Genomic DNA, 17,801 nt, shown 5'->3' with positions numbered 1-17,801 from the left:
ATCTCTACAATCACTGTACCATCTCTACAATCACTGTATCATCTCTACAATCTCTGTATCATCTGTACGATCACTGTACCACCTCTGCGATCGCTGAGCCACCTCTGTGATCACTGTACCACCTCTACAATCGCTGTATCATCTCTACAATCACTGTACCACTTCTACAATTGTTGTAGCATCTCTACAATCGCTGTAGCACCTCTACAATCTCTGTACCATCTGTACAATCACTGTATCATCTCTACAACCTCTGTACCATCTCTACAATCACTGTACCATCTGTACAATCGCTGTACCACCTCTACAATCGCTGTACCGCCTCTACAATCACTGTATCACCTCTACAATCGCTGTATCATCTCTACAATCACTGTATCATCTCTACAACCTCTGTACCATCTCTACAATCACTGTACCATCTGTACGATCACTGTACCACCTCTACGATCACTGTATCACCTCTACAATCGCTGTATCATCTCTACAATCACTGTATCATCTCTACAACCTCTGTACCATCTCTACAATCACTGTACCACCTCTACAATCACTGTATCATCTGTACAATCGCTGTAGCACCTCTACAATCTCTGTACCATCTGTACAATCACTGTATCATCTCTACAACCTCTGTACCATCTCTACAATCACTGTACCATCTGTACAATCGCTGTACCACCTCTACAATCGCTGTACCGCCTCTACAATCACTGTATCATCTGTACAATCGCTGTACCACCTCTACAATCGCTGTACCACCTCTACAATCACTGTATCATCTGTACAATCGCTGTACCACCTCTACAATCGCTGTACCATCTGTACGATCACTGCATCAGCTCTGCAATCACTGTGCCACCTCTACAATCGCTGTGCCACATGTACAATCGCTGTATCATCTCTACAATCGCTGTATTTTCTATAATTGCTGTACCACCTTTACGATCACTGTACCACCTCTGCGATCGCTGTGCCACCTCTGTGATCACTGTACCACCTCTACAATCAGTGTATCATCTCTACAATCTCTGTACCATCTCTACAATCTCTGTATCATCTGTACAATCACTGTATCATCTGTACAATCACTGTATCATCTGTACAATCACTGTACCACCTCTGCAATCACTGTACCATCTGTGCAATCACTGTACCATCTGTGCAATCACTGTACCATCTGTACGATCACTGTATCATCTCTACAACCTCTGTACCATCTCTACAATCACTGTATCATCTCTACAATCTCTGTACCATCTCTACAATCTCTGTACCATCTGTACAATCTCTGTACCATCTGTACAATCTCTGTATCATCTGTACAATCACTGTATCATCTGTACAATCACTGTATCATCTGTACAATCACTGTACCACCTCTGCAATCACTGTACCATCTGTACGATCACTGTATCATCTCTACAACCTCTGTACCATCTCTACAATCACTGTATCATCTGTACAATCAGTGTATCATCTCTACAACCTCTGTACCATCTCTACAATCACTGTATCATCTCTACAATCTCTGTACCATCTCTACAATCTCTGTACCATCTGTACAATCTCTGTACCATCTGTACAATCACTGTACCATCTGTACAATCAGTGTATCATCTCTACAATCTCTGTACCATCTCTACAATCTCTGTACCATCTCTACAATCTCTGTATCATCTGTACAATCACTGTATCATCTGTACAATCACTGTATCATCTGTACAATCACTGTACCACCTCTGCAATCACTGTACCACCTCTGCAATCACTGTACCATCTGTGCAATCACTGTACCATCTGTGCAATCACTGTACCACCTCTACAATCACTGTATCATCTGTACAATCACTGTACCACCTCTACAATCTCTGTACCACCTCTACAATCACTGTACCATCTCTACGATCACTGTACCATCTGTACGATCACTGTAACATCTGTACGATCACTGTACCACCTTTACGATCTCTGTACCACCTCTACAATCGCTGTACCATCTCTACGATCACTGTATCACCTGTACAATCGCTGTACCACCTCCACAATCTCTGTACCATCTCTACAATCACTGTACCATCTCTACAATCACTGTATCATCTCTACAATCTCTGTATCATCTGTACAATCTCTGTACCACCTCTACAATCGCTGTACCATCTCTACAATCACTGTACCACCTCTACAATCACTGTATCATCTGTACAATCACTGTACCATCTGTACAATCACTGTACCATCTCTACAATCTCTGTACCACCTCTACAATCTCTGTACCACCTCTATAATCGCTGTACCACCTGTACAATCGTTGTACTACCTGTACAATCACTGCATCAGCTCTGCAATCACTGTGCCACCTCTACAATCACTGTGCCACATGTACAATCGCTGTATCATCTCTACAATCGCTGTATTTTCTATAATTGCTGTACCACCTTTATGATCGCTGTACCACCTCTGCGATCGCTGAGCCACCTCTGTGATCACTGTACCACCTCTACAATCGCTGTATCATCTCTACAATCACTGTACCACTTCTACAATTGTTGTAGCATCTCTACAATCGCTGTAGCACCTCTACAATCTCTGTACCATCTGTACAATCACTGTATCATCTCTACAACCTCTGTACCATCTCTACAATCACTGTATCATCTCTACAATCACTGTACCATCTCTACAATCACTGTACCATCTCTACAATCTCTGTACCATCTGTACGATCACTGTATCATCTGTACAATCACTATCATCTCTACAATCACTGTATCATCTGTACAATCACTGTACCATCTCTACAAACACTGTAACATCTCTACAATCACTGTACCATCTCTACAATCGCTGTACCACCTCTATAATCACTGTACCACCTGTACAATCGTTGTACTACCTGTACAATCACTGCATCAGCTCTGCAATCACTGTGCCACCTCTACAATCACTGTGCCACATGTACAATCGCTGTATCATCTCTACAATCGCTGTATTTTCTATAATTGCTGTACCACCTTTACGATCGCTGTACCACCTCTGCGATCGCTGAGCCACCTCTGTGATCACTGTACCACCTCTACAATCGCTGTATCATCTCTACAATCACTGTACCACTTCTACAATTGTTGTAGCATCTCTACAATCGCTGTAGCACCTCTACAATCTCTGTACCATCTGTACAATCACTGTATCATCTCTACAACCTCTGTACCATCTCTACAATCACTGTACCATCTCTACAATCACTGTATCATCTCTACAATCTCTGTATCATCTGTACGATCACTGTACCACCTCTGCGATCGCTGAGCCACCTCTGTGATCACTGTACCACCTCTACAATCGCTGTATCATCTCTACAATCACTGTACCACTTCTACAATTGTTGTAGCATCTCTACAATCGCTGTAGCACCTCTACAATCTCTGTACCATCTGTACGATCACTGTACCACCTCTACAATCACTGTATCACCTCTACAATCGCTGTATCACCTCTACAATCTCTGTACCACCTCTACAATCACTGTATCATCTGTACAATCGCTGTACCACCTCTACAATCGCTGTACCATCTGTACAATCGCTGTACCACCTCTACAATCGCTGTACCACCTCTACAATCACTGTATCATCTGTACATTCGCTGTACCACCTCTACAATCGCTGTACCACCTCTACAATCGCTGTATCATCTGTACAATCGCTGTACCACCTCTACAATCGCTGTACCATCTGTACGATCACTGCATCAGCTCTGCAATCACTGTGCCACCTCTACAATCGCTGTGCCACATGTACAATCGCTGTATCATCTCTACAATCGCTGTATTTTCTATAATTGCTGTACCACCTTTACGATCACTGTACCACCTCTGCGATCGCTGTGCCACCTCTGTGATCACTGTAACACCTCTACAATCGCTGTATCATCTCTCCAATCGCTGTACCACTTCTACAATCGCTGTATCATCTCTCCAATCGCTGTTCCACTTCTACAATCACTGTACTATCTGTACAATCAGTGTACCATCCGTACAATCACTGTATCATCCGTACAATCACTGGACCATCTGTACAATCACTGTATCATCCGTACAATCACTGGACCATCTGTACAATCACTGGACCATCTGTACAATAACTGTACCATCTGTACAATCTCTGTACCACCTCTACAATCACTGTACCATCTGTACAATCACTGTACCATCTCTACAATCTCTGTACCACCTCTACAATCACTGTACTATCCGTACAATCAGTGTACCATCCGTACAATCACTGGATCATCCGTACAATCACTGGACCATCTGTACAATCACTGGACCATCTGTACAATCTCTGTACCACCTCTACAATCACTGTATCATCTGTACAATCACTGTACCATCTCTACAATCACTGTACCATCCGTACAATCACTGTATCATCCGTACAATCACTGTCCCATCTGTACAATCTCTGTACCACCTCTACAATCACTGTATCATCTCTACAATCACTGTACCATCTGTACAATCACTGTACCACCTCTACAATCACTGTATCATCCGTACAATCGCTGTACCATCTCTACAATCTCTGTACCATCTCTACAATCACTGTACCACCTCTACAATCACTGTACCATCTGTACAATCACTGTACCATCTGTACTATCACTGTACCACCTCTACAATCACTGTACCATCTGTACGATCACTGTACCACCTTTACAATCTCTGTACCACCTCTACAATCTCTGTACCATCTCTACGATCACTGTATCACCTGTACAATCGCTGTACCACCTCCACAATCTCTGTACCATCTCTACAATCACTGTACCATCTCTACAATCACTGTATCATCTCTACAATCTCTGTATCATCTGTACAATCTCTGTACCACCTCTACAATCACTGTACCATCTCTACAATCACTGTACCATCTGTACAATCACTGTACCATCTATACAATCACTGTACCATCTCTACAATCTCTGTACCACCTCTACAATCTCTGTACCACCTCTATAATCGCTGTACCACCTCTATAATCACTGTACCACCTGTACAATCGTTGTACTACCTGTACAATCACTGCATCAGCTCTGCAATCACTGTGCCACCTCTACAATCACTGTGCCACATGTACAATCGCTGTATCATCTCTACAATCGCTGTATTTTCTATAATTGCTGTACCACCTTTACGATCGCTGTACCACCTCTGCGATCGCTGAGCCACCTCTGTGATCACTGTAACACCTCTACAATCGCTGTATCATCTCTACAATCACTGTACCACTTCTACAATTGTTGTAGCATCTCTACAATCGCTGTAGCACCTCTACAATCTCTGTACCATCTGTACAATCACTGTATCATCTCTACAACCTCTGTACCATCTCTACAATCACTGTACCATCTCTACAATCACTGTATCATCTGTACAATCGCTGTACCATCTCTACAATCACTGTACCATCTGTACAATCAGTGTATCATCTCTACAATCTCTGTATCATCTGTACGATCTCTGTATCATCTGTACGATCACTGTATCATCTGTACAATCACTATCATCTCTACAATCACTGTATCATCTGTACAATCACTGTACCATCTCTACAAACACTGTATCATCTCTACAATCACTGTACCATCTCTACAATCTCTGTACCATCTGTACAATCACTGTATCACCTCTACAATCGCTGTATCACCTCTACAATCTCTGTACCACCTCTACAATCACTGTATCATCTGTACAATCACTGTGCCACCTCTACAATCGCTGTACTACCTGTACAATCACTGCATCAGCTCTGCAATCACTGTGCCACCTCTACAATCGCTGTACCACCTCTACAATCGCTGTACCATCTGTACGATCACTGTACCACCTCTACAATCGCTGTACCACCTCTATAATCGCTGTACTACCTGTACAATCACTGCATCAGCTCTGCAATCACTGTGCCACCTCTACAATCGCTGTGCCACATGTACAATCGCTGTATCATCTCTACAATCGCTGTATTTTCTATAATTGCTGTACCACCTTTACAATCACTGTACCACCTCTGCGATCGCTGTGCCACCTCTGTGATCACTGTAACACCTCTACAATCGCTGTATCATCTCTCCAATCGCTGTACCACTTCTACAATCACTGTACCATCTCTACAATCACTGTACCACCTCTACAATTGCTGTACCACCTCTACAATCACTGTAGCATCTCTACAATCACTGTACCACCTGTACAATCGCTGTATCATCTCTACAATCGCTGTATTTTCTATAATTGCTGTACCACCTTTACAATCACTGTACCACCTCTGCGATCGCTGTGCCACCTCTGTGATCTCTGTACCACCTGTACAATCGCTGTATCATCTCTACAATCGCTGTATTTTCTATAATTGCTATACCACCTTTACGATCGCTGTACCACCTCTGCGATCGCTGTACCACCTCTGCGATCGCTGTGCCACCTCTGTGATCTCTGTACCACCTCAACAATCACTGTACCACTTCTACAATCGCTGTAGCATCTCTACAATCGCTGTAGCACCTCTACAATCGCTGTATCACCTCTACAATCGCTGTACCATCTCTACGATCACTGTATCACCTGTACAATCGCTGTACCACCTCCACAATCTCTGTACCATCTCTACAATCACTGTACCATCTCTACAATCACTGTATCACCTCTACAATCGCTGTACCATCTCTACAATCACTGTACCATCTGTACAATCACTGTACCACCTCTACAATCACTGTATCATCTGTACAATCACTGTACCATCTGTACAATCAGTGTATCATCTCTACAATCACTGTACCATCTATACAATCACTGTACCATCTCTACAATCTCTGTACCACCTCTACAATCTCTGTACCACCTCTATAATCGCTGTACCACCTCTATAATCACTGTACCACCTGTACAATCGTTGTACTACCTGTACAATCACTGCATCAGCTCTGCAATCACTGTGCCACCTCTACAATCACTGTGCCACATGTACAATCGCTGTATCATCTCTACAATCGCTGTATTTTCTATAATTGCTGTACCACCTTTACGATCGCTGTACCACCTCTGCGATCGCTGAGCCACCTCTGTGATCACTGTACCACCTCTACAATCGCTGTATCATCTCTACAATCACTGTACCACTTCTACAATTGTTGTAGCATCTCTACAATCGCTGTAGCACCTCTACAATCTCTGTACCATCTGTACAATCACTGTATCATCTCTACAACCTCTGTACCATCTCTACAATCACTGTACCATCTCTACAATCACTGTATCATCTCTACAATCACTGTATCATCTCTACAATCTCTGTATCATCTGTACGATCACTGTATCATCTGTACAATCACTATCATCTCTACAATCACTGTATCATCTGTACAATCACTGTACCATCTCTACAAACACTGTATCATCTCTACAATCACTGTACCATCTCTACAATCTCTGTATCATCTGTACAATCACTGTACCATCTGTACGATCACTGTATCACCTCTACAATCACTGTATCACCTCTACAATCTCTGTACCACCTCTACAATCACTGTATCATCTGTACAATCACTGTGCCACCTCTACAATCGCTGTACCATCTGTACGATCACTGTACCACTTCTACAATCACTGTATCATCCGTACAATCACTGTATCACCTCTACAATCGCTGTACCACCTCTATAATCGCTGTACTACCTGTACAATCACTGCATCAGCTCTGCAATCACTGTGCCACCTCTACAATCGCTGTGCCACATGTACAATCGCTGTATCATCTCTACAATCGCTGTATTTTCTATAATTGCTGTACCACCTTTACAATCACTGTACCACCTCTGCGATCGCTGTGCCACCTCTGTGATCACTGTAACACCTCTACAATCGCTGTATCATCTCTCCAATCGCTGTACCACTTCTACAATCACTGTACCATCTCTACAATCACTGTACCACCTCTACAATTGCTGTACCACCTCTACAATCACTGTAGCATCTCTACAATCACTGTACCACCTGTACAATCGCTGTATCATCTCTACAATCGCTGTATTTTCTATAATTGCTATACCACCTTTACGATCGCTGTACCACCTCTGCGATCGCTGTACCACCTCTGCGATCGCTGTGCCACCTCTGTGATCTCTGTACCACCTCAACAATCACTGTACCACTTCTACAATCGCTGTAGCATCTCTACAATCGCTGTAGCACCTCTACAATCGCTGTATCACCTCTATAATCGCTGTACCACCTCTACAATCGCTGTACCATCTGTACAATTGCTGTACCATCTCTACAATCGCTGTACCACCTCTACAATCACTGTACCATCTGTACAATCACTGTATCATCTGTACGATCACTGTACCACCTTTACAATCTCTGTACCACCTCTACAATTGCTGTACCATCTCTACGATCACTGTATCACCTGTACAATCGCTGTACCACCTCTATGATCTCTGTACCATCTCTACAATCACTGTACCATCTCTACAATCACTGTACCATCTCTACAATCACTGTACCATCTGTACAATCAGTGTACCACCTCTACAATCTCTGTATAACCATATAACAAGCACAGCACGGAAACAGGGCATCTTGGTCCTCCTAGTCCGTGCCAAACTCTTAATCTCACCTAGTCCCACCTACCCGCACTCAGCCCATAACCCTCCACTCCTTTCCTGTCCATATACCTATCCAATTTTACCTTAAATGACACAACTTAACTGGCCTCTACTACTTCTACAGGAAGCTCATTCCACACAGCTATCACTCTCTGAGTAAAGAAATACCCCCTCGTGTTTCCCTTAAACTTCTTCCTCTGACTCTCAAATCATGTCCTCTAGTTTGAATCTCCCCTACTCTCAATGGAAACAGCCTATTCACGTCAACTCTGTCTATCCCTCTCAAAATTTTAAATACCTTGATCAAATCCCCCCTCAACCTTCTACGCTCCAATGAATAGAGACCTAGCTTGTTCAACCTTTCTCTGTAACTTAAGTGCTGAAACCCAGGTAACATCCTAGTAAATCGTCTCTGCACTCTCTCTAATTTATTGATATCTTTCCTATAATTTGGTGACCAGAACTGTACACAATATTCCAAATTTGGCCTTACCAATGCCTTGTACAATTTTAACATTACATCCCAACTTCTGTACTCAATGCTCTGATTTATAAAGGCCAGCGTTCCAAAAGCCTTCTTCACCACCCTATCTACATGAGCACCTTCAGGGAACTATGCACTGTTATTCCTAGATCTCTCTGTTCCACTGCATTCCTCAATGCCCTACCATTTACCCTGTATGTTCTATTTGGATTATTCCTGCCAATCATCTCTACAATCACTGTACCATCTATACAATCACTGTACCACCTCCACAATCACTGTATCATCTGTACAATTACTGTACCATCTCTACAATCGCTGTACCATCTGTACAATCAGTGTATCATCTGTACAATCAGTGTATCATCTCTACAATCTCTGTACCACCTCCACAATCTCTGTACCATCTCTACAATCACTGTACCATCTGTACAATCACTGTACCATCTGTACAATCACTGTATCATCTCTACAATCACTGTACCATCTGTACAATCACTGTATCATCTCTACAATCACTGTACCATCTGTACAATCACTGTATCAGCTCTACAATCAGTGTATCATCTGTACAATCGCTGTATCATCTGTACGATCACTGTATCATCTGTACAATCACTATCATCTCTACAATCACTGTACCATCTGTACAATCACTGTATCAGCTCTACAATCAGTGTATCATCTGTACAATCGCTGTATCATCTGTACGATCACTGTATCATCTGTACAATCACTATCATCTCTACAATCACTGTATCATCTGTACAATCACTGTACCACCTCTACAATCACTTTATCATCTGTACAATCGCTGTATCATCTGTACGATCACTGTATCATCTGTACAATCACTATCATCTCTACAATCACTGTATCATCTGTACAATTACTGTATCATCTGTACAATTACTGTACCACCTGTGCAATCACTGTACCATCTATACAATCACTACCATCTGTACAATCACTGTATCATCTGTACAATCGCTGTACAATCTGTATAATCACTGTACCATCTCTACAATCACTGTATCATCTGTACAATCACTGTACCAACTCTACAATCGCCGTATCATCTGTACAATCGCTGTACCACCTCTACGATCACTGTATCATCTGTATAATCGCTGTACTACCTCTACAATCGCTGTACCACCTGTACAATCGCTGTACCACCTGTACGATCACTGTACCACCTCTACGATCACTGTACCACCTGTACAATCATTGTACTACCTGTACAATCACTGCATCAGCTCTGCAATGCCACGTCTACAGTCGCTGTGCCACATGTACAATAGCTGTATCATCTCTACAATCTATAATTGCTGTACCACCTCTGCGATCGCTGTGCCACCTCTCTGATCACTGTACCACCTCTACAATCGCTGTATCATCTCTACAATCGCTGTACCACTTCTACAATTGTTGTAGCATCTCTACAATCGCTGTAGCACCTCTACAATCTCTGTACCATCTGTACAATCACTGTATCATCTCTACAACCTCTGTACCATCTCTACAATCACTGTACCATCTCTACAATCACTGTATCATCTCTACAATCTCTGTATCATCTATACGATCACTGTACCACCTCTGCGATCGCTGAGCCACCTCTGTGATCACTGTACCACCTCTACAATCGCTGTAGCATCTCTACAATCTCTGTACCATCTGTACAATCACTGTATCATCTCTACAACCTCTGTACCATCTCTACAATCACTGTACCATCTCTACAATCACTGTATCATCTCTACAATCTCTGTATCATCTATACGATCACTGTATCATCTGTACGATCACTATCATCTCTACAATCACTGTATCATCTGTACAATCACTGTATCATCTCCACAATCACTGTATCATCTCTACAATCGCTGTACCATCTCTACAATCGCTGTACCATCTCTACAACCTCTGTACCATCTGTACGATCACTGTACCACCTCTACAATCGCTGTACCACCTCTACAATCGCTGTACCACCTCTACAATCTCTGTACCACCTCTACAATCACTGTATCATCTGTACAATTGCTGTACCACCTGTACAATCGCTGTACCACCTGTACGATCACTGTACCACCTCTACAATCACTGTACCACCTCTACGATCGCTGTACCACCTCTATAATCGCTGTACTACCTGTACAATCACTGCATCAGCTCTGCAATCACTGTGCCACCTCTACAATCGCTGTGCCACATGTACAATCGCTGTATCATCTCTACAATCGCTGTATTTTCTATAATTGCTGTACCACCTTTACGATCGCTGTACCACCTCTGTGATCGGTGTGTCACCTCTGTGATCACTGTACCACCTCTACAATCGCTGTACCACTTCTACAATTGCTGTAGCATCTCTACAATCGCTGTAGCACCTCTACAATCGCTGTATCACCTCTATAATTGCTGTACCACCTCTACAATCACTGTACCACCTGTACGATCGCTGTACCATCTCTACAATCGCTGTTCCACCTGTACAATTGCTGTACCATCTCTACAATCACTGTACCACCTGTACAATCGCTGTACCATCTCTACAATCACTGTACCATCTCTACAATCACTGTACCATCATCACAGGTCTCCACAAGGCTCTGCTTTGCCCAGCTTTGTACCTGTGACCATGAGGCTTTGTTTAAGTTTGCTGACAACATCACTGTTCTTGGCAGTAACAAACGTGGTGATGAATCAGCATCTAGAAGGGAAATTGAAAATCTGGTTAAAGTATGGGTCAAATCGAGATGGTGGGGCTAGGGTCTGAGATCGTATCAAAGTGGCAGGATCCAGATCTGAGAGTGAGAAACAAGTTGAGGCTTTAGGTGCTGGGCCAGGTTGAAAAGCTCAGCGTGTCGGGGCCGGAGCTGAGGAACGAGCTGGTGTTTGGGCAATTTGTCCAGGTTGAAAAGCTCAGCATGTCGGGGCCAGAGACGGAGCCGAGGAACGAGCTGGTGTTTGGGCAATTGGTCCAGGTTGAAAAGCTCAGCGTGTCGGGGCCGGAGACGGAGCCGAGGAACGAGCTGGTGTTTGGGCAATTGGTCCAGGTTGAAAAGCTCAGCGTGTCGGGGCCGGAGCTGAGGAACGAGCTGGTGTTTGGGCAATTGGTCTAGGTTGGAAAGCTCAGCGTGTCGGGGCCGGAGCTGAGGAACGAGCTGGTGTTTGGGCAATTGGTCCAGGTTGAAAAGCTCAGCGTGTCGGGGCCGGAGATGGAGCCGAGGAACGAGCTGGTGTTTGGGCAATTGGTCCAGGTTGAAAAGCTCAGCGTGTCGGGGCTGGAGCCGAGGAACGAGCTGGTGTTTGGGCAATTGGTCCAGGTTGAAAAGCTCAGCGTGTCGGGGCCGGAGCCGAGGAACGAGCTGGTGTTTGGGCAATTGGTCCAGGTTGAAAAGCTCAGCGTGTCGGGGCCGGAGCTGAGGAACGAGCTGGTGTTTGGGCAATTGGTCCAGGTTGAAAAGCTCAGCGTGTCGGGGCTGGAGCCGAGGAACGAGCTGGTGTTTGGGCAATTGGTCCAGGTTGAAAAGCTCAGCGTGTCGGGGCCGGAGACGGAGCCGAGGAACGAGCTGGTGTTTGGGCAATTGGTCCAGGTTGAAAAGCTCAGCGTGTCGGGGCCGGAGACGGAGCCGAGGAACGAGCTGGTGTTTGGGCAATTGGTCCAGGTTGAAAAGCTCAGCATGTTGGGGCCAGAGACGGAGCCGAGGAACGAGCTGGTGTTTGGGTAATTGGTCCAGGTTGAAAAGCTTAGCGTGTCGGGGCCGGAGACGGAACCGAGGAACGAGCTGGTGTTTGGGCAATTGGTCCAGGTTGAAAAGCTCAGCGTGTCGGGGCCGGAGACGGAGCCAAAGGACGGGCTGGTGTTCAGCTTGCTGCTCAGTGAGGGTTCAGTTTCTGCATTGATCTGAGGCTGTGACCTACAACTTCAGCCTGCAGCGATGACCAGTCATGGCTGCAAACTCACTTTTGTGAACTTCAGTTGTGAATGTTATTTGCTGTTTGCACGATTGGTTCTTTATTATTATTGGATATCTTTGTTTTGTGGCTGTCTGTAAGGAGATGAATCTCAAGGTTGTATAATGTATATCTACTTTGATAATAAATGTACTTTAAACCTTCAACTTTGTGTCACAACAATCTTTCATTCAACAACAGTAAATCCATTTCATTTTTAGAATCTTCTTATTGGTACATAATCTTCTACAGGTATAAAATTATACAAAACTTCAACAAGTTAATATGTATACAATTAATAAAGCTGAAGAAAAGAAAGTTGATCGTAATATATGAAGATGATAAAAAAAATTTATATAAGGAAAAAAAAGAGCCCCAACTAACTAAGAAAAAAACCTCACTGACTACACAAAAAGGAAAAAAACCCATTAGGAATCAACCCCCGGAGCAACACGTCTTACCGTCATCCATATATATATATAAAGAAAAAGAATCATCAACTGCCAATTCATGTTTATATAGAATAAGATTGGAAGGAATCCATATAAAATAATTCAAATTAAATGATAATATTTGGCAAAAGAGCCCCATCTCTCTCAAAATTTAATTGGGGATCAAAAGTTCTACTTCTAATTTTTTCCAAATTGAGGCATAACATTACTTGAGAAAACCATTCAATTAATGTAGGGGCAATGGTATCTTTCCATTTTAATAAAATAGCCCTTCTTGCCAATAATGTAACAAATGCAGTTACACATTGATGTGAAGATGAAATACCCTGAATATTGGGTGGAACTATTCCAAATAGAACAGTCAATCTGTCAGGTTGTAAATTAATTTTCAGCGCTTTAGAAATTGTAGAAAATAAAGATTTCCAAAATGATTTTAATGAAGAACATGACCAGAACATATGTGACAAAGTGGCTACTTCAGTTTTACACCTATCGCAGTAGTTGTCTATACTGACAGCAAAACCTCAGAGCTGGCTATTGCTCACAGGAGGAAGAAACTGGAGGTTAGTGAGCCAGGCCTCTTTAGGGGATCAGAGGTAGAGAGGGTCAGTAACTTTCAATTCCTTGGCGTTACCATATCAGAGGATCTGTCCTGGGACCAGCATGTGAGTAGCATTACAAGGAAAGCACAATAGCGCTTCTGTTTTCTTAGAAATTTGCACAGTTTCACCATGTCATCTAAAACTGGCAAACACCAGATGCACAATGGAGTGTACCCTGACTGGTTGCATCTTGGCCTGCTTTGCAAAGGTGGTGGATACATCCCAGACAAACTCCTGCCCCGTCATAGTGTGCATCTACGAGGAAAGCTGCCACAATACAGCAGCATCCATCAGTGAGGACCCGCTGCCCCCCACCATCCAGGCCATGGTCTCACTACTACCGTCAGTGAGGACCCGCTGCCCCCCACCATCCAGGCCATGGTCTCACTACTACCGTCAGTGAGGACCCCCTGCCCCGCACCATCCAGGCCATGGTCTCACTGCTACCATCAGTGAGGACCCCCTGTCCCCCACCATCCAGGCCATGGTCTCACAACTACCATCACTGAGGACCCCCTGCCCCCCACCATCCAGGCCATGGTCTCACTACTACTGTCAGTGAGGACCCGCTGCCCCCCACCATCCAGGCCATGGTCTCACTACTACCATCCGTGAGGACCCCCTGCCCCCCACCATCCAGGCCATGGTCTCACTACTACCGTCAGTGAGGACCCCCTGCCCCCCACCATCCAGGCCATGGTCTCACTACTACCGTCAGTGAGGACCCTCTGCCCCCCACCATCCAGGCCATGGTCTCACTACTACCGTCAGTGAGGACCCCCTACCCCCCACCTTCCAGACCATGGTCTCACTACTACCATCAGTAAGAACCCCCTGCCCACCACCGTCCTGGCCATGGTCTCACTGCTACCATCAGGCAGGAGGACCCCCTGCCCCCCACCACCCTGGCCATGGTCTCACTGCTACCATCAGGCAGGAGGACCCCCTGCCCCCCACCATCCAGACCATGGTCTCACTACTACCATCAGTGAGGACCCCGAGCCCCCCACCATCCAGGCCATGGTCTCACTGCTACAGTCAGTGAGGACCCCCTGACCCCCACCATCCAGGCCATGTTCTCACTACTACCGTCATTCAGGGCCCCCTGCCCCCCACCATCCAGGCCATGGTCTCACTACTACCGTCAGTGAGGACCCCCTGACCCCACCATCCAGGCCATGGTCTCAATGCTACCATCAGTGAGGACCCCCTGCCCCCCACCATCCTAGCCATGGTCTCACTGCTACCATCAGTGAGGACCCCCTGCCCCACACCATCCAGGCCATGGTCTCAATACTACCGTCAGTGAGGACCCCCTGCCCCCCACCATCCTGGCCATGGTCTCACTGCTACCATCAGTGAGGACCCCCTGCCCCCCATCATCCAGGCCATGGTCTCACTGCTACCATCAGTGAGGACCCCCTGCCCCCCACCATCCAGGCTATGGTCTCACTACTACCGTCAGTGAGGACCCCCTGCCCCCCACCATCCAGGCCATGGTCTCAATACTACCGTCAGTGAGGACCCCCTGCCCCCCAACATCCAGGCCATGGTCTCACTACTACCATCAGTGAGGACCCCCTGCCCCCCACCATCCTGGCCATGGTCTCACTGCTACCATCAGTGTGGACCCCCTGCCCCCCACCATCCAGGACATGGTCTCACTGCTACTGTCAGTGAGGAACCCCTGCCCCCCCACCATCCAGGCCATGGTCTCACTACTACAGTCAGTGAGGACCCCCTGCCCCCCACCATCCAGGCCAGAGTCTCACTACTACCGTCAGTGAGGACCCCCTGCCCCCCACCATCCAGGCCATGGTCTCACTGCTACGATCAGTGAGGACCCCCTGCCCCCCACCATCCAGGCCATGGTCTCACTACTACCATCAGTGAGGACCCCCTGCCCCCCACCATCCTGGCCATGGTCTCACTGCTACCATCAGTGAGGACCCCCAGCCCCCCACCATCCAGGCCATGGTCTCACTGCTACCATCAGTGAGGACCCCCTGCCCCCCACCATCCTGGCCATGGTCTCACTGCTACCATCAGTGAGGACCTCCTGCCCCCCACCATCCAGGCCATTGTCTCAATACTACCGTCAGTGAGGACCCCCTGCCCCCCACCATCCTGGCCATGGTCTCACTGCTACCATCAGTGAGGACCAACTGCCCCCCACCATCCAGGCCATGGTCTCACTGCTACCATCAGTGAGGACCCCCTGCCCCCCACCATCCAGGCCATGGTCTCACTGCTACCATCAGTGAGGACCCCCTGCCCCCCAACATCCAGGCCATGGTCTCACTACTACCGTCAGTGAGGACCCCCGGCCCCCCACCATCCAGGCCATGGTCTCACTACTAACGTCAGTGAGGACCCCCTGCCCCCCACCATCCAGGCCATGGTCTCACTGCTACCATCAGTGAGGACCCCCTGCCCCCCAACATCCAGGCCATGGTCTCACTACTACCATCAGTGAGGACCCCCTGCCCCCCACCATCCTGGCCATCGTCTCACTGCTGCCATCAGTGAGGACCCCCTGCCCACCACCATCCAGGCCATGGTCTCACTACTACCGTAAGTAAGGACCCCCTGCCCCCCACCATCCAGCCCATGGTCTCACAGCCACCATCAGTGAGGACCCCCTGCCGCCCTCCATCCAGGCCATGGTCTCACAGCCACCATCAGTGAGGACCCCCTGCCCCCCACCATCCAGGCCATGGTCTCACTACTACCGTCATTCAGGGCCCCCGGCCCCCCACCATCCAGGCCATGGTCTCACTACTACCGTCAGTGAGGACCCCCTGCCCCCCAACATCCAGCCCATGGTCTCATGGCTACCATCAGTGAGGACCCCCTGCCCCCCACCAACCAGACCATGGTCTCACTGCTACCATCAGTGAGGACCCCCTGCCCCCCACCATCCAGGCCATGGTCTCACTACTACCGTCATTCAGGGCCCCCGGCCCCCCACCATCCAGGCCATGGTCTCACTACTACCGTCAGTGAGGACCCCCTGCCCCCCAACATCCAGCCCATGGTCTCATGGCTACCATCAGTGAGGACCCCCTGCCCCCCACCAACCAGACCATGGTCTCACTGCTACCATCAGTGAGGACCCCCTGCCCCCCACCATCCAGGCCACGGTCTCACTGCTACCGTCAGTGAGGACCCCCTGCCCCCCACCATCCAGGCCATGGTCTCACTGCTACCGTCAGTGAGGACCCCCTGCCCCCCACCATCCAGGCCATGTTCTCACTACTACCGTCATTCAGGGCCCCCTGCCCCCCACCATCCAGGCCATGGTCTCACTACTACCGTCAGTGAGGACCCCCTGCCCCCCACCATCCAGGCCATGGTCTCACTACTACCGTCAGTGAGGACCCCCTGCCCCCCACCATCCAGGCCATCGTCTCACTGCTACCATCAGTGAGGACCCCCTACCCCCCACCATCCAGGCCATGGTCTCACTGCTACCATCAGTGAGGACCCCCTACCCCCCACCATCCAGGCCATGGTCTCACTGCTACCGTCAGTGAGGACCCCCTGCCCCCCACCATCCATGTAATGGTCTTACTGCTACTGTCATTGAGGACCCCCTGCCCCCCACCATCCAGGCCATGGTCT

The sequence above is a fragment of the Hypanus sabinus genome, chromosome 17, assembly GCF_030144855.1.
Source record: "Hypanus sabinus isolate sHypSab1 chromosome 17, sHypSab1.hap1, whole genome shotgun sequence".
NCBI lineage: Eukaryota > Metazoa > Chordata > Chondrichthyes > Myliobatiformes > Dasyatidae > Hypanus > Hypanus sabinus.
This window is presented reverse-complemented; position numbering follows the sequence as displayed.